Below are 23,852 nucleotides of genomic sequence, written 5' to 3'. Positions count from 1 at the left end.
ACTAAACTGGAGTTTATGAGTAAATTGATTAGTCCTTTGATCTGCCAGACATTGCCAATAGTGTTTAATGATATCTACGGAAGCATCTTGTATATACCCTAAATATTAAATGCGGAACTCATCAATGGAACACAATCGCCTCGGCGATAATGTCCAGATCGGACCGTTCTTCACGACACAGACTACCCCGCATTATAGAGTGTATCATGGAGCGGGAGGGGGGAGATGAACATGGGATGGAATAATGTAGCTACCTATATTCTTCAACTGCGTACCTTTTTGCTTCGATTCGGGCCTTCGTTGATTAGTCATGTTTGGGGGCATAGTAATTATTGTGAGCATATAAATATGATACTCATCGATAATAAACACGGGAGCGATAAGAAAATTGTACTACGTTCATTGTCCTGATATATTTATTACGAAGCCACTTTGTCACCCACTGTTGCCCAATTGGGTCCATTGTTGCTGACGGTGATTCGTTCGACAGACTTAATCGTACATCGCCCTGTTCACCAGTCGGACGCGAACCAGCAAATGGCTCGTATCTCCTGCGCTATCTACGAAAACAATTGCAGAATATATCACTTTATTGCAACTAGCTAGATGCCACATCGTGATCGTACGCTAGCCTTTGTCAGGAGGCGTTAGACATAATTGGACTTTTGAGGAACCTATGCAAACCTATTGTAGCATCACATACACACTCTTCATAATAATTCACCTGCATACGCGTAACTTGAGATAAGTTAAATGTACATAAGTTATCAATATACATTGAGAAGATCTGTAATAAACATAATTATATATATATATATATATATATATATATATATATATATGAAATAATACATTGAACTGTGCCGCACGTGGAGGCAAAATCATTTTTGTCTGGAACCTGTAAGATGATTAGCAATCACTTGTGAATATGTATACAATACACTCTCAATAGACTTTCACGGGGCATATTTTTTTTACAAAAACAATCCATGATAAATGGTTTACTGTAAAGTTCGACTTAAATATGCTTAACTATTAAAAAACGTTGATTAAATGTATGGAAATTGATATTAGTTAGCCTAGTTACCATCTATTTTAGTCTAGTTTAATTTAAAACAATTCGGTTTGACTGTTTAGGGCATCTAAGTGTGAATCTAGGTAAGCATATCAAACGCTTGCTTTGCAAACCTCAGAATGTAGCAAACCTAGTTATAGACCTTAACTATTACCATTGTAAAACTATCCCTTTACCGACTAGAATATGATGAATTGTTCACGCCATTTGATGTTTTACTCGAAATGATTTTCATTCTCTCTATCCTTTCCGTATATATATACATATATATATATATATATATATATATATATATATATATATTGATTATTTCGTAACGTCCATTTCCTATTCCGACCGTAATGGCCGCCCTGTCAAGGCTTCGATGTACCTACACATATCATACAAACGTGTTGAACACTTCGACGCATTGGACATAGGCAAACCCACTTTTTGACAAAGGATTTGTGACCTGCCAAGCCCAGCTGTAGCGAGAAGACTTCCTTTTTGTTCTGTTTTCTGCTCCGCGACGACCTCCATATTTCGTTACCTTGCCCGTAATCCCTCGTGTCTGGCAACAATACCGTCAGGGAATAACGATAGCTCAAGCGTACAACTGCTATTCGCTCAACGACTAAACAGAGATTTCCGTGAGGCTTCGTATCCTGACACGATCAACTGGCAATAATAAATTCGTGAATTTGATTTTTATGAGGGAGTTGAGACTGATCCGGGGAAAAGTTACCTATAATTTTCGCGTTTTTGGCAAGAATGACCATAGAATCAGGGTCATCCGCGCCTAGGGCGGTTCATATGCATTCGTCAACATGTACATTAGGAATTTTTACAAACAACACTCCGTGTTGTTTGTACAACACTGTGCGTAATACAATTCGACTGTGTAATATATGATGACAAACAATTTCTCTCAGTCTCATTTTTTCGTCGTTGTATTGCGACAATTCATAGGCCTGGTAGTAAACCTATTGAGACCTTCGTAAATAAACTAATTACAAGACAGCTTGAAACCATATATTGAAGTATTATTGAAACCGTAGGTAACACTGCACGCACATTGAATATGGACATATTCCACCTTAATGCGAACGATGTTTATTTGCTATTAATACCTACGCTTCCTTGGGCAATAATGGCAATCCCCGTAATTTTAGCTATCGACTTCGGGTCTAGGATATGACAGCTAGGGAAGTCGCGATCTTAGGTTAGGGATCAATTAGGCTTGGATCATGTGGGTCTTATTCGATCTATGTTCGAGTGATTGACTTTCTATTCAGCTCATTCTTATTGGACTACTATCGGCGACCTTTAGTATTGCAGCATTATAACTTTTATTGTGTTCTGCTTTCCTACAATAATCGCTGAATAGATGTCGTTCGGATAACCGGAAGTGGCCGCCGCGGTAAAGCTGGCAGCCACGTTCTTGTCTTCGGTTGCTTCTCTCGACCGATATCATGTGCCATCATACACAGGAGGTTCCTGCAGCTCCCTCGATGTCCCTCAACGGTATATGACATTGGGCCAGAACTCCGCAATCACTGGGCGGCGAACGAATCACAGACAATGGGTCTCATGAAAGTCCGTAGTAGTATAATATAAGCGTCATAGATATATTAAATAATATCCCGGATGGATCCTGCCAAATTGGTAGGTATATGCGCAGTCGACAAATGCACTTTATTGAAAAAAAAAACAACAACAAATCTCTAATTGTTAGACTATTAATTTCTCAAGTAACTACTTAATACCTTCTTCTTTATATCTAATCTCGAATGTTTTAGAAAGATTTTTCTAAATTTTGACTTGACCATTTTTGATCGCCTTTACCTTATTCTTTTACTTGCTCTATCCTGCAACTAATTTCAGACGTAATTGAGCACTTCACGATAAATCACTTCGTTTAATGGAAGATCACTATTCTCTGAAAATAATTACCGACCTCGGCTTTAATGATAGCATTCGATCCAGCCAAGGCCGACAAAGTACTATGTCTTTCATTTCGTTTAGCATTATAAAATGCATCAGCCCATTAGTTGAAGTATGTCTAAGTTCCAAAAGGTTGATCACAATATACCCGTATAGCTTTAATAACACATGAACAAATCAAAAAGGGGTTAACTTCTAATATTCCCCACGCCGAACGTGTACAATAATTTGACAAAAAAAAAAAGTAGTAGCGAGAACGATTGTTATGTGCGTTCGGAATCTCACTGATAGCCAACTTATAGAAACTAGTAATGTAGTCGCAAATATTTACAAACCCTGCTACACAGGCTGTTTTTGATGTTTAAAGTGTGAGCAGAACCTCCCTACACATTAGAGAGGAGTTCTCTTTATAGATATCGTTCTATTGGCATCCACATCGTCACTGGAGGCCGTTTTTGTCTTCACAAACTAATGGCCTGTAGAAGACGTGACTCTGTCGAACCTTTGGTGCTCGGTCAATACCGGACAGATCTCGACGTATAATAATGTTGCTCGGTCTCGGGTGCCTTCTCAATAAACCCGGCTAACCCCCACGCTTAGCGCCCGAGGGATTCGGTTCAGTCGCCCGCTCAGCCATTTTTTAATCAGTCGATTTCGATGTTTCCGACTATCAAATCGATCCCCCATAGGCGCACAACATCCGCTTCCGCTACATCCGGTGTTATACGTAGCGGAATTGCGTCACCCGTTGATATTTGACGAAGAGCAGAAACATGCGGAGTTGTGAGGCGGGCGAAGACGGGACAGAGACGTGTTCTGGAAAGTGCCAAGGAGATGGAATATAGGTTATATATTTGGTTCGTGATTATTCATTTATGGAACCACAGCGAAATGCCAGTATGTTCAGAGCGTGGTCAACATAGTCAGAGATAGCTTCCGGATGAACGTACTGATAAATGGACTTCAATTGGTGGCCATCGCCGTATAAGACTAAATTTATAAACTTCGACCGAATGGCAAGCCAACATTGATCTCTAAAAGGCAACATCATCAACATTCGGCTATGTTCAAAGGGCGTGATTAACGTCGATATTGTACTCTTGGTGTGACTTATTGTATTCAACTTGGCCAAGGCTTGAACAAAGACGGTTGACCGGGAGACGTGGTTTTGTCGAACCCTGACGTATCAATTAGTACCCGCCAAATTTCAATATATAATAATGTTGATCGACCGCGGTTCAGAAAACGGCATTATGATGCTCTGAATTTTTAACGAACAGCTCATACAGCATCATACATCATTTGGTCGCCATATCTGTTTTCAATGTTTTTTCTGACCTATTAATTGCTTTTATACTTACGCTCTTTTGTCTTAGTTCAATTATCAACAACGCCTGCATCACATTGTATAATCCGTCAATAACCAATTTTGTACCCGTGTTCACTTCTAAAATGCCGATATGGGCAACGATCCACTTAATTTGCGCATTAACACAAAGCCGATTGAGTGTAGTCTATAACATTTTATTTTAAAACGAACTACCTTCTACGGTCGGCCTACCCCTTACCCTGATAGGTCCTTTAGGGACATGTCAAAATAGGAAGCTCAATAAAAGCGATGTAACTACGACGCTAGTTATAGCGCTCTTATTGAACCTCTTACCCTGACATGTCCTTTAAGAACCTGTCAAAGTAGAAGGCTCACTAAGAGCGACATAACTACGATGGTACTTATATCTAATGGTAGCAAAAGCTTACGCCAGATACAACGAGTCCGTTTCACTTATTCTCGGTCGTTTTTGCCCCACAACGATAAGATACGTTCCTGGCTCGTCCCAGAAAAGTTCCTCAGGTTGAGCTCTTTTTCATACATTGGAAGAGTTGCGATGTACAAAAGAAAAACAAATAGGCGACATCGAGCCGCAGAAGTGCAGGATCCATTATCATGCGCTTGTTCCGTCTCGTCACTTACCATCTTGTTCGACATCGATGGAGTCTTTCGGACACATTTTTGACTGCTTCTAGATGTGTTCCGCTGTTTCCAATAGCGGTTACTGCAGGATCACTGCTTGTCTCAGCCCTGATCAAACTTTCACAAAAGGACAATGATCATTCCATCCGTTGACGGCTTTGTCCGTCTATTATAATGCTTTCGAGACTATACCGGCATGTTTAAAGCAGGTCCTGTGTTTATTTCATTGTGGTATGGAATCGAGTTCGTGAACCTCTAAATTAACTGGAGGCTATCAGTAACCGTTGATTAATCGCTGCGGGCATATACTCGCAGACGACTGAAAGAGCTATATTATGTTTGAAGTTAAAAAATGAAATTGATGTAGAACTTCAACTACGTTTCTCTAAGCGACCATCTGGACGTTAACAGAGTCAGCTTAGGTTACTAATGGCGTATGCATATGGTGCCCCTCACATGAAGTGTAGTTATAATAACATTACTATAGGGCAGATATGATACGATATCGTAATATCGATTCGCTTCAGAGTCAATAAAAACCTAAAATTGTTTTATAATTAGTCAAATTGATGACTAAATTGTCATTGCTTAGCTCATTGCTTTTATTTTCGGTAAGGTTAAACGCAGAAATTGTTTGATGTTAAAAGGTCCCTGAAGAGGGTACACGCCATAAACGACATTAGCCCTAAGCACACACTCCAGTTATGGTCGACAAATACCTACCTACTGCAAAGATAGTTTGCGGAAATTATCCAAGAGGCCTGCCCTTGAGTATGCATTGAGTGTACTTCCGATAAAAAACTTGGCGCTAAAACTTAAAGGTAACATTAGGTACTTAGCCGTCCCGCCCCCAAAAATTTCGAATTTTTCGGTTTACATAGTTTTTCCCTGCACGCACAAGATGTGTGCAGCTGGAGCTAAGTTGACAATGCTGTGCCTTACTTTACTTAATTTGAGGCATAATAAACTTAAATATAAACTGAGTGATTACAAAGAAAACCGTAAATGTACGAATCGTTTTTCGACTTATACCTTTTCTTTATTTGAGTGGTCCGCTTCCCCCTTATAGCTTAAACAAGTCCTGCACAGTAATACATTGCTTTTATCTTTGACCTTGTGAGGCGTCCATGGAATCAAGCTTGCTTCTTCTATAAATATTCTGGGCATCGATTAATCATCGACTGTCAGCAACTTTATATTCAGCATATTTTCCTTTGTTCTTCTACGAAATTACGTAGCTATTAGAGCCGTTCATGTGTTCTAGATAAGCCACCGTTTATCTATGGGCATCAGTTATAATATAAGTGGTGGTGACTCAGGCAGTTAAAAGACGCTACCTAGCAGTCATCAAGTCCACGCGACACTTGTGCAAGGCCGCCAGCGCGGATGTGTGCACAGAATGCATGTTGAAAAAGCACGACAATGTTATATGCATATAATGGACGTATGTACACCATTTTTAAGCTAATAAATGATATTTATATACGCATTTAATAATATGACATTTTCCACTGGCGAAGATTCAAAGGAAACGTTATCTCATTAGATTTTTTTCAACTTCTGGGCGTTTGTTTGATGTTTGATGATAGTCCCATGACTAGCACTCGTCAATAGTTGTGTGGAACACAGGGGTCCTTACATGACCCTGCTACAGAAAGCTGTAGGGCATAACTTTAAGGGATCCAATGGGCACTCATCATTACTTTCTAATGTAGACAATAGTACTTATCTAATGACGTCGCTTTGCCGGTGATTTCTACGACTATCTCTATTTTTGTTCCGTATAGATCAACTGGAAGCACTACTACAATATGTCACAGAGAGCCAGGGGTTATGAAACACCCAAGTTGAACGTTTTTGAGGGCCATACAAAAAAATTTTAGTAGAGATCAACAATACGCTTTGTCTTTCGATGGATCTCTGTCGTTTTATCGGAGCACCGATGTAATGCCATGTTCCGCTATTACGTTGTCTACGTTCAGCTTGTTCCGGCCGGTCACGCACGAGCTGTGAGCTCAGTGACACCGTAAAAATGTGGGAGAAAAGCAGACATAGAAAGAGACAGCTGCCGAGCGTCACAGAAAAAAAAAAGAAATATATATATACATACACACATATGGCAGTAGAAAAACTTCACTCATTTCGAATCTGAGGAGGTCGTATTACTTTCTCTCTTTATCTCTGTCTCTCTTGTGTTTTTCTTCCCTCTCCAGCGTGTATTTCCCTGGGGGCCTCGACTCAACCCGATGGTGAATATCGAATCGACGACAACAATGAGGCAAAACGGTACCATTAGAAAAGAGCCCAATTTGCTTCCGCTCTTCCTTAGAATGACCCTTCCTCTCTCAACTCCCCATTTCTCTTTGCCTCGATTTTCCTCTTCCTGTGCCTTTGCGTATCTCACGCCGCTCGTCTTCCTTTCGTGTCATCCCGCTTCCTTTCACGTACTTGCGCTGTCTTTCCAAGCTCTATACACGATTCACTAGAAGGATCCAGCAGGACACCGTACGCCCTTCTGTAACTTCTTTCCAAGACCCCCGGGCCTGGGCGCGTTTCATGGTAATCCTTATCGTTCACTGCCTTTTATTTCTCTTTACTTCTTCATCGTTCGTTTTGGCGTATTTTGCTTTTTTCTTCTCTTCCTTGTTCTCCCAGCTTCTTTCGTTGCGGCATTTCGTTCCCGCGTTTTCGCTCGCAGTTTGCACACTACCCTGGGCGGTCGCACGTCCTAAGGCAACAGACGAACCCGAGTTAGTTGCGCGGGTAGGAGAACCGCGGTCTCCACAATGACTCAACCGACCATCTAAGACTTGAGACCCATCTTTACGACCTTTCTGATCTCTGACCGTTGCCTTTGCTATTACTGATTTTGCCGGTAGCAGTAGCAGAAGCGGCAGCAACGACACCGCTGGTTCCCTTTCACATGTAGTTGTTGCCTTCTAAAGGCCGTGGGCAATCTTCCGCCAAAGCACAATACAATTGAGGCGCGTCATGAAGCTGCACGAAACGTGCGCGTCCACTCCGCTTAAAGATTGTGGCCCTGTATCGATGTGGGTGACTGACGGCTAGACATTTGGAAGGAGAAGGCGGGAGAGTTGGCTTTTACCCCGAGAAGAGGAATACTGTTAGTAAAGAAAAAAAAAAGCAAATAAAGTAGTTATAGAGCAACAGATCGTGTGATAGTTCTGTACTCTGTTGAAACGGTGCATTAACGGAAATTAGAAGCGAACCATTTTAGTAAATAACATATTTCAATTGTACCAAAAAGGACTCAATTACAACTTACTATATCAGCCATCCGTAAATGACGACTCTAATTCAAGATTGTAGTCACAGTCTACTTACTTAGATCCACCGACTATCAGAGATCTAAGAAAACGGATGACTGTTCTAGCAGTGCAATTAATTATGCACGAATTTCTACGTAACCTGCTTGCCTAGGGATTACGAGTAACGTCTACCGTCAGTGCACGGTAACATTAAATACCCGCGGTTAGCTACGAGATACTAATGTTGGCCTGTTCCCCTTGAGTAAATTTGGTGTCCAATCAACGAAGCCAACGTAAGGCAAGTGTACGATTCTTCTGTATTTGGTCACGGAATGTCTTGCACATGATTCCAGTTGGTTTTTAATCGAATTATATGTGTATATATACTCGCTTACGAACCAATAAGTGGATGTACTAATGTTTTCTTACAAAGATGTGTCCCCTTTCACAGAGGGCCAATCTACAATACAAAGCTGTATTCAATGCAAATGAAAAAAGTTGTTCTACGAATCTGATGGTCCAGTATAGTGATCTTGATGCAACTGTCCCATTGAGAGCACTTCGTTCGGTTAGCTGTTAGAATTGTAAAATGGGAAGCTTGCAACGAGTTTTTTTCGTTCTGGCAGCAGCTTCCGCGGCCGCTTCCTCTATGGAAGAAAAAAACACCGAACTGGTCCGTGGTGGCGAGACGGCGGCTTTGAGTTGAGCGAACCGTTGGCCCAGTGGCAGGAAGGCGAACAGCGACAGACTGGGCAACGGGACCGAATTCTCGTGAGTTAATAAAGACGAAATTAATAATAAATCATTTGCATAGTTGGCAGCTGCAGTAGCTCTGCACCGACAATAACAGCTACGACGACGGTGAAACCGTGGCAGCCAGTCAACAGCCGAATGGGCCCCTCGGGATGCTACGGTTGCCGGTGGGCAGCGACTAATTAAGTTAATCATCCTCATCGGTGTCATTTGGCATTCACCATTTACCCATTCAGACCTTAATATGCACCCCGATCCCACGAATCGCTCCTTAGCGTTGCCAATTGGCCTCGCGTCCCCTAACTCACGAAGACGCACGTCCGATCCCAACAGTTCGCGTATACGGCGACGTTCACTAGTAGCGAAGGCTCAACGGCAACGAAACCGATGACTTCTTAGGGGGCAGCACTACATGTCAGAGTGAGTTCTGTTGAAGTCGTATATTGTAACAGTAGTTGTGGTAGCAGCAACGTGCAGTGGCATACTATTGCCCCAGCTCGGACCAGTGAGTTGTCTCGGTCAATGGGTACTGGCTTATTCTTCTCGTTCACGTGCACTAACATTGGAGATGGCATGGGGTGGGCATGACGTGCAGCACGTCGACCCTTTCTAATGCTATTTCGTTAGCTCATAGAAGAAAATGCAGACGGTAAACGATCAAGAAGTGCACCCGTCGCTGGGAATTTGAAGCTAGCGTCGCTACACGCGCTAACTTAGTACAACTTAGCTACGTTGGACCTGTCGCACGATGTGAGCACTAATCTTCCCTTTTTGTTGCTACCATCATTGTACAAGGTTAGATAATATAGATAAAACTGTTTTGACCGAACTGTGTGGTAGAACCTTCGAATACATTCGAATATGGTCCACTAATACATATATACTAGGGAAGTTGTTGTGGCAATAAAATTGTATCAAAATAATATGCTCCATACTGAGAAATAGCTGCTACATAAACTATTGAGTTCTCCAAATGCCACTTATCTGATGCCCTTTAAAGGCCCACAAGAGGCAGCTGTTGCGTGCATTTTTACCATCGCTCAATTAAATGCATTTATAAAGTGTAAGTGCCGCGCAACTACGTTAAACCTCCTTTATCTCGGTGTGTACATACATCTAGATTTAGATGTCTTAAGAAGGTAATTGGTGTTTTGACAATTAAACAGTAAGTCATGGTCTAGCTAGGCGACTGGTACATACAGAACATTGTCTATATGACTTTTTCTTTAATCGATTCGTCCATGAAAATTGTTGTAGCCACCGCTGACCGCACCCCCCCCCCGCCCGTACCACAACCAGCGAGCAAACTACCGACAAATTTAATAAAAAATAGTTATAGTGCCTTAGACTTGCCGATGTAAAAGCCGCGTAATCGTCTCAAAATATAGATTATTCAGAACACCTAATCGATGCGTGTTCGAAACTGCTTCTAGGGGATTGAAGCCTATCATTATTTACTAACGTGTATCAGCATAAAACATACTTTCTTTTGTCGTGGCTCTGTACTAGCTTTGGCAAAGAAAGCTGCTTTCAGCTTTACGTTACGCTTTATGGGATGACGACGCATTTTAACACGATATAGTCTATGTCCTTTTTTTTTTTCATAATAGATACATGATCTCAGCGGCATCTACACAGGCGCTTGAAAACCTGCTTCGATTTATTTATCTAAACGCCTTAGCTTGTTTTATCTTTAGTAAAATATTTTTTTAAGTTCTTCCTTGATTGGTAATAGCGTGTTCGAGTGAAACTGAATTTAAATTGACTGAAAAGTAGTTCGGCCATGAACACGTATTGCATGGCTTCTTTTCTTCGGCTTCCTTAATAGGAACAAACCATTGTTTAATTTGGCGCTAAAATAGGACGCCTTTTCTATTAAAAGCCTAATTAACTACAGCAAGTTGTCGGTTACCATTTGACAAGTTTGCCTTAGATCTTTGTCAAGCTCTGTCAGATTTCGAATAATGTCATCGTGCGAGCATTTATTTTCTTTTCTACGTGAGCGCCCGATCACTTCAGTGGACCAGTTTCTATGGTGGAAGTAGTTTTCCCCTGCTGACGCTGTAGTTATCAAACAGCCAACGTCTGAGTCAGCGCTCACTGCACTTCTGCTGTACAGTAATATTCGCTAACGGGTGTGAGGTCTAGAGGCCTTGTCTGGCTGCGGTATACACATGTGCTAGGTTTGAGCGATACTTTTCTTTGCTCTCCCGTTGCCGTTGACCAAGTTAAGAAGCTACTTCGATCACCGTCTCACCACACATAACATGCGCCGTACATAAATCAACACATTTCCAATATCGATAGCGCTGACTCAATGTCTAATCGGATGCACCGCATCGCATAGCCTGAACGTACGGCACGGGCGAGCGGTCTAGCCGACATTCTATGTTTGTGGTGCCGTGGCTTTTTCTCTCGGCAGTATACCCAATGCCACATGGCTAGCCAAACTAAATACCTTGTTGCTGCAAGACGAGGCGGGAGATCGGGCAAAGGCGATCCATAAATTCATTGGTCCATATAAGCCGAGTATCCTATAAAGGTAGCATATGCATTAAATAGAAAAATTAAGTCTTCTTTACGTGTGTTACTATACGTGGCGACTATTCGTGTATTTGATATTTACCAATTCGCACACAAATGCACATGAGTTGTGGACGTGTGTAAGCCACATATGTATGCGTGTGAAGTCCTGCCGGTCGCGCATGACCTTACAGCGGCCTTGAAGATGCCCTCACCTCCTACTGGTCGCGCAAATTTAAGAGACCACGCCGCCTCTGAAGAAATAACATGCATCGACACTTATTCGTTAATAAGTTAATAATTAGTTAATAAGAGATAAGGTACAAAAATTTGCCAACTGACAATATGGATAAGTGCATGCTCGCGCCGACTGAGCGATGGGTGTCGCTAAGTTTCATTTCGCCTTGTCCTTCGTTCTCTTTAAACACAATCGCATCTTGCGTGAAACAAATATTTCTCTCAATCCCCGTGGACACGGCTATAACATCAGTGGCACTTTAGCTCACTCTAAAATTTTCCGTCTCTCGTCTGGACCCTGGTACAGAAAGATTTGCTCAATGAGAAGGCGGTGACTAGCGTAGTTGCAGCCGCCACCTGTTCGAGACAGCCGTCCGTCGGTTCATGGCATCTCGTGTCGATCGAGAGTGTGCGACCTTGAAATACAATAAGTATACTTTCACTTGCATACGTCATCATTCGCCTGATGACACACCCATCTTTCCTCCGCCCACCGGTCGACCGACCGGCTTCGCCCCAGTCTGCTCGTTCAGGCCAAATCATGTAGATGTTCCCGATTCTTGGCCCATCGTTATTGTTGTTACCGCTTAGTGGTCGTTGTCGGTTTAATCCTTGAACATATGGAGCGAATGGCCGAACAAGGAAAAGGCATTCAGCCTGGCGGCAGCTAGCAATGACTGAGTGTGATGTTGATATAGCCAGTATGTCTTTTATCCGTGTTCAGCGGCTCCTGCCCCTCCTTCACCATGAGCTGGGTAGGCGCAGCCTGAGTCACTTCGCAGAAGCAGCTCTCGTGGATCATAGTGGCGAAATCACACCAACCAGCAGCGCAAACGCGATGCTGGCAGATACGTGTAGCCTCACGCCATGTCGCAGACGCAAAGGGGCGACGTTCTGCGTTGGCCTTCATGTTCGTCCGCTCAACAAAATAGATCTCGCTGTTAATTGCCATAGGCAAAGCATCCTTCGTTGCATTCTACGTATTACCACATCGCACTACCACACGCACCAACACCGGCAAGCACTTAGGCTTAGGCATTTGGATCAGCAGCTTGTAAGAGGCAAAACACGAAGGCATGCATATCGGCCTGCTTGCTCAGTTCGAATTTGGATTGGCATCACCGGCTGGAGATTTTGCACCGCATGAAATGCGGGGATCGTATATTGGCTTGTCCGAATTAAGAGGCCGAATTTGATATTCGTTTAATTCCATTGCGAATTTCATCATATTTAATACACAGACACGCACGCAGCACAGGCGACTCACTGAAACACGGGCCACTCGTGCTGAGTCTATGCAGATATATTGTCGTGTGGTTGATGGGTGTAGGAAAGGAGCAGAGCTGGCGTTTTGATGGCATGGACGCTGAAACACAAACGAGCAAATCACTAAAGCGCCATGTGGCAAGAATTGTTAGTTGTATATTGAGGTACTTTGTTTGCTAGGCTAGAAAAATTGGCTGGAATTGTTTTCGTTGTCGATCTCGGACTGTCATCGCGGAAAACCACCAACGCCACCGAGGTGCTATTCCACAAAGAAGTAAGCGAACGCTTTAACTCTACTCTAGTCGGACGATACGCACGATTTCAGGCCGGCGTGAGGCAGCTGTGAACTGTCGTGATCGGAGCTCGCACCCGGACGCCTATGCTTTCCGCTGTCGTAGCTTGAAATTGACAAATTTCCATGCAAATTGCACATAACAGATCGCAAGGGTACGCTCTCGGTTCGTGTTCATACAGTTCGAAGCGCAAGCTAGCCTATCCTTAATTCTGCTTCAACCCGAACGGTGATAGCCGTTGCGGGAGCGGTGATGGAGGACGTAGCGATGTCAGCTGGCGAAAAGGGGGTCACAGATTCAGATGTCGCTCATTCGATATATGTATTAGCCATACTGTACTCAATAGGCTGAAGTTAGGTAAACTGGTTGAGCAATATTAGACATGAAGATTGATACTACAATGTAGTACCGTGGTTACCTATTTCTCGTTATATGATATGTCTCTCTTGATTGCTATGAGGCAATAGGTGAAAAGTGTCGATCCGTATCTTGCTTATCACATATAGCTACATTCGGATCCAATAGTCACCAGGTGGAACTTGTAGTGACTGAGGTAACTCAAGCGCTAACCTATATTCACACTAGCTTCTCAGTAAAGAAGTAATTACTTGAGCACCTGAGTGTTTATATGTTGCCCTTAATTCAATCGATGGGGAATAAATCATAGACAAAGAAATACTTGTAGAAGGCGTCAATATATGCCTACGTAAGCTTGACGCTTAGCCCAATTTTAGCACGATGATTAGCACCAATTTTAGATGCACGACTTCGGTTCTAGAAAACCGGATTACAACCGGAATACAAACGGAAAACGATCATATTCTGGCAAAAATCGTTTGTTACAAACAGCGCACACGAATTTCAAAGGACTTTCAGTTTTAAAGGACTGTTCCAAGGAAACTCTGTTTATAGCTAACAACGTTATGTGGTATAATGTTACGCGTAATTCCTCATCGCTCGGCAATCAATGAACAATGTTAACGCTACTAAAACATTATGGAAATACTCCTCATAGGTCGGCGAAGCATCTATATTATGTAGATCAATGGATAATTTATTTGAAAAAATCATTCCATCAAAATATGGTATTGATAATATTCCTGATAGAACTCCGAGTGATACGTGCATGACGGGAACGTTCGAATAAACGCGGACGAACGTCACCGTCGGAGTTAACGCCGCAGGTATGGTGAGGCGTTGACGAGCAGCAATTTTAGTTGTCTGACTTATCGAAACGAATATATCCTATGATTATATATTCTGTATTCAGAATAAGTATAGGATATAGGAAATAAATCCTACATTTCACTACCAGTACGATGACACTAGTTCTCCGATAAGCAAGTCTTACTGTTGTCAGTAAATGTTTTGCCGATTTCGGCCGTTTTCATTGTGGAAATCGACAAAAAATTATGGCCTTTATAATCAGATTTACTGTTGTTAAATTACACTGGGTCCGCTCGTGGTAGCATAGAGGTAATGACACCAAGGCAGACAGTTGCCAAATAGATCAAATAAATGATCCGCTAATTATTTGATGGCGATGACAGATATCTCACGGCTGGCTCCAGTATCGAGTGGAGCTAATTGCTGATAATGGCATATACTGCGCGTGTGTACCGTTTAATCGAGCCGTAGGGTATAAAGGGACCTTTCTGAGATTTCTCTTGACGTGCCGACAGCAACTTTGAAGAACCAGCAAATCTATAATAAAATAAAAAACGAAATTTTACTAGGCTAAATATCTTTTAATGCCGATATATATGATATTAACAGACATGTGTAAAATTCAAAACAGAGGTGCTGAAGTACATTTCGCCTGTGCACGCGTAACTGCTAAATTCAGGATGTTTATTACTAGCAGTGTCCAAAAGGCAAATACCGAAACGTGCAAGCATAACATCGCTTCGAACCAATCTCGTCTCGACAGTTCATAAATAAAACGACGCTACCTATTTTCGAAAATATCGAAGTAGTCCTTACACAGCTTGCGGTCTGAACAAAAGGCTAACAACAACTTGTGCCTTAGGTGTTCACGCGCACAGCACAAATGGGAGCGAAGCGAGAAGTAGCTATCAAGGGCTTTAGACACCTTTTCAAACCTATTTCCAGAACTTTCGAGCTTACTTTAACGGGAAATACGGACAGTAATGTTAATCAGTAATCGACTATTAATGATGATTATGATTTGATATAACATGCCAATAATTGTGGGTGTAATAGTGTCGTTCGATTTTTAGATGGGTTATCACAATCGGCTTATATATATATATATATATATATATATGTATATATACACACATATATATATATATATATATATATATATATATATATATGTGTGTGTAATTTTCTGTAGTAATTTCATTAATTTCATGCAGCTTCAGACACGAGTCGTTCTATGTATGAACGTCCACATTTAAATGGCTCTGCAACAGTCTACAATACTAGCCTTGCATGATTGGCAATGACCTTTTGTGATTGGTATTTCCAATAGCTGTTACATTGCAAGTTAGTATCTGAACGTTGCTTAACGATACTGATCGCAGTTGAGATATGACAAATCACTTTCAAGGTACATGATGGTATCGATATATTCGGTACGTCTATGTATATCCTTCTCTAGACTTCACCTATGAAATTTACGGCTCATTGGCTGGACGGTCTCATCACAAGATTTCTAAAATTACTATATAGACTGTGTGATTGAACCACTAATTCCGTGGACCCAGCACATAGCGCTATGTTCTCCGTCACTTCTTTTTATAGAACAGTCGCGGCACCCGGACCCATTATCTAAAAGTGGGCAACTAGAATGAGAACGAAGACGCGTCGATCCTGCCCCAACAGAAATGGCTGCAGCAATGCACAGCGTTCTCGCACGCTGACACGACTTGTTTGTCTAAGTAATATAGTTTCATTCATTCTTGCGACATTTTGCTGTTAAGTTCAATGAGCCTTTCAAACACACGTTTGGGTGCCATAGCGGAAAGCCAGTCAATGTGCCATGTTCTACAACACGAGCCATGTAGTATACACTCCTATATTTTTTTATAAGCTATAGTTTTTCGTGAGCCAATACCGCTTCTTCTAGTGCATCCTCTAGACTTATACTTGCATACGTTTGCTGACGGAGATATAGGTCTATTGCCCAACTAAAAATGATAGGAACTTACATTTTCTCCATTATTATCTACTTGCCCAGCTCCATTATCTAATGCTCTGCGATCTACGAAAGGGCGTACGAATATTGGACCTGAAACTCGATAACGATATCTTGCCTTTAAGTACACACAATGATTTTAAGCGTAGTTAGTGTGGTTGAGGATTAGTCAATGGGGAATGACCTGACAGCAAGCAATGTAAAATTAGCCTAGATAGCTAAAAAAGAGTAAGGTAATTGTTTACTTACCCGTTCGAACCTAGGCGTAAACACAGTTTATTTCGTGCTGGCAGCCGGCGATCTGAAATACCACTTAAGTACAGTTTAAGTAAAAACACAAAAAACATACATACAATCCGTTCCAAGGTTTACACTTGCAAGGCCAAAACACAATATGCACTTCAGAATCAATTCGACGAAACAATTTCAAATATATCTTCATTTGTGTCCAGAAAAATACAGTTGTATCGTATAAACTAAAAAATTCTCAAGAAAAGAGCACAGCGGTGATATTGTAGCGCATAACAACTGCATGGTTCTTAAAGCACATACATGAAGTATGTTGCACCACATTACGGGTAGATACGATATGAAAGAAGCAACTATATAATATTAAATAAGAAAAAATGAGCTGAAAAGTCAAATGGGGACATTTCATGCGTAATTCATTGTGCAACACAAGAATTTGAGCATCTGATTAGTTTTAATAGGAGGAAATACAAAAAAAACATCTATGGAATGGGACGAAATGCTTTTCAAACGGAATAGAAAATAAGTTTTTTTTTATTTTGTGACACAAACATAACTAGCTTCCAGCTGACGTTTCCACACTCGGTAGAGCTGAGGGTAGGCCACAAGCACTGGACGTTAAATCCATTGTTCTTTCAGACAAATGTCCGTAACCTGCACAGATGCTCATGTATGCAGGCAAAGCCGTCACATCCTTCAAAGGAATATGACCTAAAACATTTGTTCTGAGCTCAACATTTTGGGAATGTTACATACGAACGGGATAGAAAAATTCTACCCATGAAAAGCTTCCTGGATACAGTCCAATTGTCTGAATGACATTCCTAAGATTCGCTTGCTTCCTTTCAACAAAAGGCAGGAACAGGATGAGCCGTAGCAAGACATTGCGCATCGGTTTCGAAAAAAAGACCATCCCTGGCAACATAGAGTTCTATACAGCGGTGGTACAAAACAAAGACTGCCAAGGGTGCTTACCTAAGCGGTATGTTAGAATAGAAGAAAAGCGAGCGGAGGAGCATGGCATCTACCGACGCTGCCTGCCTTAACATGCTTTTCGAAAAGTCCAGCTTCTCCGTAAACGCTACTGTCCTTCGGGATTGCCGCCAAACCGTAGATGTGAAAGACGATCGAGCGATCTGCGGTTCTGCTAGTACAGCTACTGGATGTCCAGGAGACCAGCGGTTTTTCCGAGCCTCACCGTGTTATCGTTAGAACTTTCGGCCAACTCAGCTAAGCTCTTTGTATTTTCACAACGAAGTAAGCCCCCAATGGGAATTCCTATATCTGTTTCAGGAAGTCAACAAGCGTTAGAGGGTAAAATTCTAGTAGATGCAGCTGAAATCAGCAATCCTGAACGAATATATAACCCGATGCGGACACAGTGATTCGACGGACATACGAAGAAACAGTAAAAAAAGGTCTTTATCGAGGCTGAGCTTTCACAATACGAGAATGTCTTTTGAAAATGCCTAGAAAAAAAGGTCATCGATGGTCGAGACCATAAGTCACACGTAAACTGAAAGCTATATGCTGGTCGTTTAGTCCGAATAAACGGCCATCAACTCGCCTAATCAATACTTTCAATTAAATTCAATTCAAATAGAATAGGAATTTTATCAAGATTTTATATTAAAGGCTACCGCCTCGCCCCTCCCTGCGGTGTCTCCCAGTGCTGTCACTTTGACATTTCGGACACTCCTTAATCCGCACATATATTAACTCAGATAAGTTCCTAGCAAGGCGTCATACGAAAGCGACACCTGTCTGTTAAACTAGAATTAATTCCTCTTAAAAAATGAACCCGATCATCATTTACAAAATCAACATTCGTTCTGAAAACAAAGTAGGGCTTAGTCAATATGGGACGCCTACAAGTCTTCGAAAAATTCGGTACAGATCAAGTATACACCGTTCAGTTGTAGATGACTATCCAACTCGAATCGGTCCAATGTACAATTCGTTTCTAAACGATTCGTACACCATGGTCTGGCCTATATTTTTTATGCATTCAAAAAGTATCTAACTTATCTTGAATCTTGAAACGTCATTAGCGTTGCGGCCTATTCAAAGTGCGTTGTCTACATCTGGAAAGCATAACCGCCTTTCTTATTTATTTTCTAATCCTAATACATCGAATACTGTGCTGGTCGGGCGGCCTACGCTTTTAGCCAGTTATAGTTTCGAACAATAAATGACACCTGGTCGAATGAGCGCGCTACGACCTGCAGTCTATCCGTATTCATCAGTGCCGATAGCTGCGTGGAGCAGAGTTCTAAGAATGGCGATATAACCTAGGCCGCTCAACCTCGCTGCCTACCGTTGACTTATGAACAAGCACTGAAAGAACAATAGAGATGGCGAAGCAGAATCGGATTCTCCTTTCAGTTAGTTCATTCGCTGATGGGAGCCTTCGACGACGGGTAAAACCACTGTTACAGCGCATGTTTTCCTTTGTTAATAACAACACGTCGCTGACAGGAAACATTGATGGGTACACGCCAAATCTGTACAGGCGTCACTTTTATGATGATATTTTAGGTACTTGCCGAATATAGAGCTCGGTTCAATATTTATTCTATATACGACCATTTAGAACGGCAATACGACCATTGGGACGGCCAATTAGTGCCGAGAGAACTAGAGCATGTAGCAATACATGTTCTCGTTGCTGTCCAACATTTGTTACGCGAATTGATGCATAAAGTTTACTAGTAGGAACAAAGTGCGTTGTAGGTTACCTGTAAAGTTCGATTATGATGAGAGCAGACCCGCTAATGCCGTAGCCTATACGCACTACGAGCTCTCTGCTTGTGCGTACACTATAACCTAATCGGCGTTTATCTAATTGGAAGAGATCGAGTCGTTTTTTAGCAAGATACTTCTTATTTGACCTAGTTTGCTTATCTCAAAGGCATCACAGTGTTATGCACTAGAGACGACCGAACAAACGCGTCTGTTGCTTTGTAAGGTCAGACTGGCCACAAAAAAATGAAAATGCTTAAACGAGTACGGTAAATAGTTCAAGTTTTACGTCCTATACAGCCATTAACTGTTCCACGGCATCTACGTGACGAAAATAATGCACGATACGTTCCTGCTTATTAGACGTAAGTCCGTAGTAGCGCTACATCAACAGGTAGAGTATGATAATCAGCGCGTAACCACCAAAACATTAACTACAAACTGCCCGGCGAACAAAGCTCATAGCGGAGGTCAATAGTATTTCTTGTCGCTCATTTTATTGTCCTTTTAAAAAACATCTTTATATATGCTACATTTTTTTAACAATAACCGTTATTATTTTTACTGCTTAACTTCTTTTTATTAGAAGACAACGTCAATTCTTACACAATGTACTTCTGATCGATACAGATGTTTTCTCCTATGATAGTGTAGCAATTACCTTAAGTTGTTAAACTTTGCCTTATATGTGCTTTATCATCATAACCCTTTCGACTTGTTTCGCCCTCGTGTAAGCCAGAGCTTCATTTGCCCCTTTCATTTGTTAATACAAGTTTGCCAAAAGTGGGATAGTTAGATGTAAAAGTGATTGCTAAGATAGGAAAGAAATGCTTGCAATAAAATTGATACATTTTAGAGAAAAGTAAGAGGTAACCAATGCTTTCATTGTATACGATATTTTCCCACCCTTTTTACTGAAGTGGATGAAATCCCGACAACGATGTTGTGCTTACATCCGGTGATTGGTCTAGATGGTAGCTCGTTCGCCTTGATGATTTATCTATTCCATCGCTTCTCAGATACCGACGCTAGCTCCTCATCAACACTTTTCATCTACCGATATTCTGCACTGGTCTTCAGTCCTGGTTTTATGCGAGCTCTCTCATTCTTTTCATTATATCTCTCTGTTTCGTAGATGAATGACGCGGCGACGTGGAGAAATGGTGGGTATTTCAACGCTGGCCGAAATTCAAGGGGTTCAGGCTCGTATGGGTTGCACTGAAGGCCTTCCGCCTCGCGACGTAGTCATTTTGATTTGACGGCACATAAATAACATCGCCGACGCTCACGGCCGCAACAACAACATCAGTAGCAATAATAGCGACAGCCGTATAAACGTATTTCTTCGCAGCAGAAGCACATTGCGATGGCGGGGTTTCGGATCTGTGGATCTATTTTGTCTGTGCCTGTTTGAAAGCAAGCTGCGCACTACATTTAGATGCTGTGGATTGAGTCGGAAAGTTGTTTTGTTGTTATTATTGCTACTGTCGCTGGCGCTGTTGTTGCCGTTCTGCGTTGTGCGTAAGGGCCGTCAAAAAAGAGGGCCGCAGTCGGTAGATATCTCTCTCGCTGGCTATATCTCTCCTTGGCGAAAGGTATCAGACGAACAAAAGAATTGGCTAAGTGACTGGCTGTCACCGTAAAGGATTGAAGCGCTGTGACTCGAAAAAATACTGCTCGCCGGCTTGACGTCGAATATGGGTAGATGTGTATGTGTTTTTCGTCCGTTTAACATCAACGAATTGACGCGACATACGAAACGATGGTCGCTCATGGCCTGACGACAGACCACGTTGTCTTAGTTGTTGGGGCAGCTGATAAAATTCGCGTAAATCACGAAGGGAGTTGTCCAAGTCAGACCGAATAGTTTCTTTCGTCTCCGTCCTTGTTTGCTTTCCAGTTGCTGTTGTTATTGTTATTGAAAAGGCTGCACTTCACCCTGCAGCCAATGAGGTGCCTAGCCCGAATAGGGCTCTGCGCAAAGCAGAACAAGTAGTAATGGTTGAAAAAACAAGCACAGAAACGAGTGACTCGCTGTCATTTTCGTCGACCTCAACGCTCGATCGAATTCTATATTCGCGGTTTTCAATACGGCGTCAAACTAAGCTAGAGTATCGAGCTGCCGAGCAAATAGGGTTCTTTCCTATTGCGTAGAGGGTAAAGGAAGGTGAGTTAAGAGGAGAGAAAGTTAGTATTGTCCTATTGAGGCGGTTGCCCAGCTGTTAGATATGACATCGAAATATTTACACGCACTTCGTGGGTGTACATAACACACACACTTGCATATAAATATACGGGCATAATCACACAAATCAGATTCGTAGATGTGGACAATACCTATCGTTGGAAAGCTCGTACGTATATGGTGAACGCATATAAAATACTGAATCGAACATTGAACGGTCTTTGTTGTTGTATATACATAGCCAAAAAAATGATATCGCTTTCTACAGTCGTTAAAAATTGGTTATAGCGCAAACGCCCATATAATATCAATGGTAGCTAACGCCAAGTTATTTTGCAAAGGACGTTTTTGGTTTGACACTGTTCAGAGTTGACCAGTCAGTTCAAACTCGGAAAAAGTACATGTTAAGAAGTATCCGTCTGTGAAGATATATTTTCGCATTTAAAAAATCAAAAAAACTGTCTGCATGAATGGTGATCTGTATTAGCTTGTTGAGAAAATTATAGCAGGGCTCGAAAAGTACGTTTTTGTACGTTTGTTCGTACATTTGGAACGGACCCTGCTGAGAGGTTGAACAGAAGATGAGTGCAAGTGACAGGCTATAGTAGGTAATAGTCGCCGACCTAGAAACACCGACCGGACTATCGACTTGGCATTGTTTTGTCAATGTGCATTTCGAGTCATAATAGGCATTTGATCCTTAATTAAGAAAAATAAAATATGAAAGAAAATATGTATACTTTTACGGAATTATTGACAGTTGCGAAATATAATGAGAGCGCACAAAATGTATATAATTTAGCACTGATATATTTATAATGATTCCCGACCCAATATGATACGCAATTACAGTGTATCTAGTGAATGTACATTGGGCGTTAAACATTTTCTGCGCCCACATAATACATAATAATTACACATAATACCACCCGCATGTGAACCTCATTTCTCACCTGACAGAACATTCAGCGGACATGATATTTTAATTTTCGGTCAGATATCTATCACCTATATTCTATATAAACACAAATACTTATTTTATTTCATTTGTGAATTGTTGTTTTTTTCTTTAATAAACTGCTACGTACAGTCACATGTTAGCCCCATGCATGTTAAGCTAGATAATTGTCCGTGGTTGATCATTTTTATCCTCATTGGACTTACATTGCATTGCTGGCTCCCCTTGCCTTTTCTAACGAAGAGGGAAGATTACCCCAAAGTGAAAAGGTTTATTTTCCTTATTTTCATTCCCTCTACAGAAGATAATTAACAGATAACAATAATTTCCTGCCCTCAGTCTTCGCTAGTTCGGAAAGCTATTCTCCTTTCTCCCGGGAGTTATAACTTTTTCTGCATCCGCTTTTTGTCCGATTCTCCGTCCGCTCTTCTAGGAACGGTATCCTCTTAGGCCAGTTGCTTCTCTCTAAGGGATGGTAACGGGGATCACACCATGTGAGAATGATAAAGGAAGCTTCTGCTCAATGAAGCCGGATGTCGTGCAACCGAACCCTAGATCGAGAGCCCACACCGAGAGGAAAGTAGACGCTGTTAGCAGTGTATTACGAACAGTGACAAGGGTCAATAGAGCTAGTCTAGCCCCGTTGGGCTAAATCGCATCATCGCTGTTGTACTCGATGAGGGGGCATAAGGGTCGCTGTGGCCCCAGCAATACCACTAGTGTGGTGGGCCGGCATGGAAGTCACCTCAAACTAATGGTCGCAGGATTTTGCCTATTACACGTCATTAATCCGCAAAGCAGGCAACTGTTCTAGATACGGTTCCTCTCTCCAACTAAAACTCTGTTGGGTACAACAGCCCGCTGTTCTATTTCCAATTAACAGGAAGCACGTTATCACTCGTTTCGTTGTCGATGAGACTGCAACACACAACATATGACGAGAGCCCTCCTGGAACGAAATGCACGACTGGAACCGAAATACGTATTAGAAAGTAACAATGTTAGTGTCGATCGACCATTTGGTCGACTAATGGTTTTTAGCTGATGCGCATGCATATAAAAATACCGAACGGCATAAGGGTTGCATTGTCAACTGGCTCAGCTTGCCCTTGCACGACGGCACAGGTGCTACTATTGAACGATAAGATCTGGCATTTTTCACCCGCGAACGTTGACCAATACGCACGAATCTGTGCCAAGAATTTTTACGCCCCACCTTTTCGGCTGAGCAATTGCCAAAGGCT

At 41.9% G+C, this 23,852-nt stretch overlaps 1 long non-coding RNA gene across 1 annotated transcript; it reads right to left on the bottom strand.

The window, feature by feature from the left end:
• Window positions 1-2,379: 2,379 nt before the first annotated feature.
• Window positions 2,380-17,668, bottom strand: LOC111261125 (uncharacterized). Its single transcript, XR_002680798.2, has 3 exons — window positions 16,724-17,668; window positions 11,619-11,769; window positions 2,380-3,814 (listed from the first exon to the last, which is right to left on the bottom strand). It is a non-coding gene; the product is annotated as an uncharacterized LOC111261125 (long non-coding RNA).
• Between the last annotated feature and the right edge of the window lie 6,184 nt (window positions 17,669-23,852).

Source organism: Varroa jacobsoni, unplaced genomic scaffold (assembly GCF_002532875.2).
Source record: "Varroa jacobsoni isolate VJ856 unplaced genomic scaffold, vjacob_1.0 scaffold_521, whole genome shotgun sequence".
In the NCBI taxonomy this organism is placed as follows: Eukaryota; Metazoa; Arthropoda; class Arachnida; order Mesostigmata; family Varroidae; genus Varroa; species Varroa jacobsoni.
Note: the sequence above shows the minus strand (reverse complement) of the source record. Positions and strands in the feature narration are given on the sequence as shown.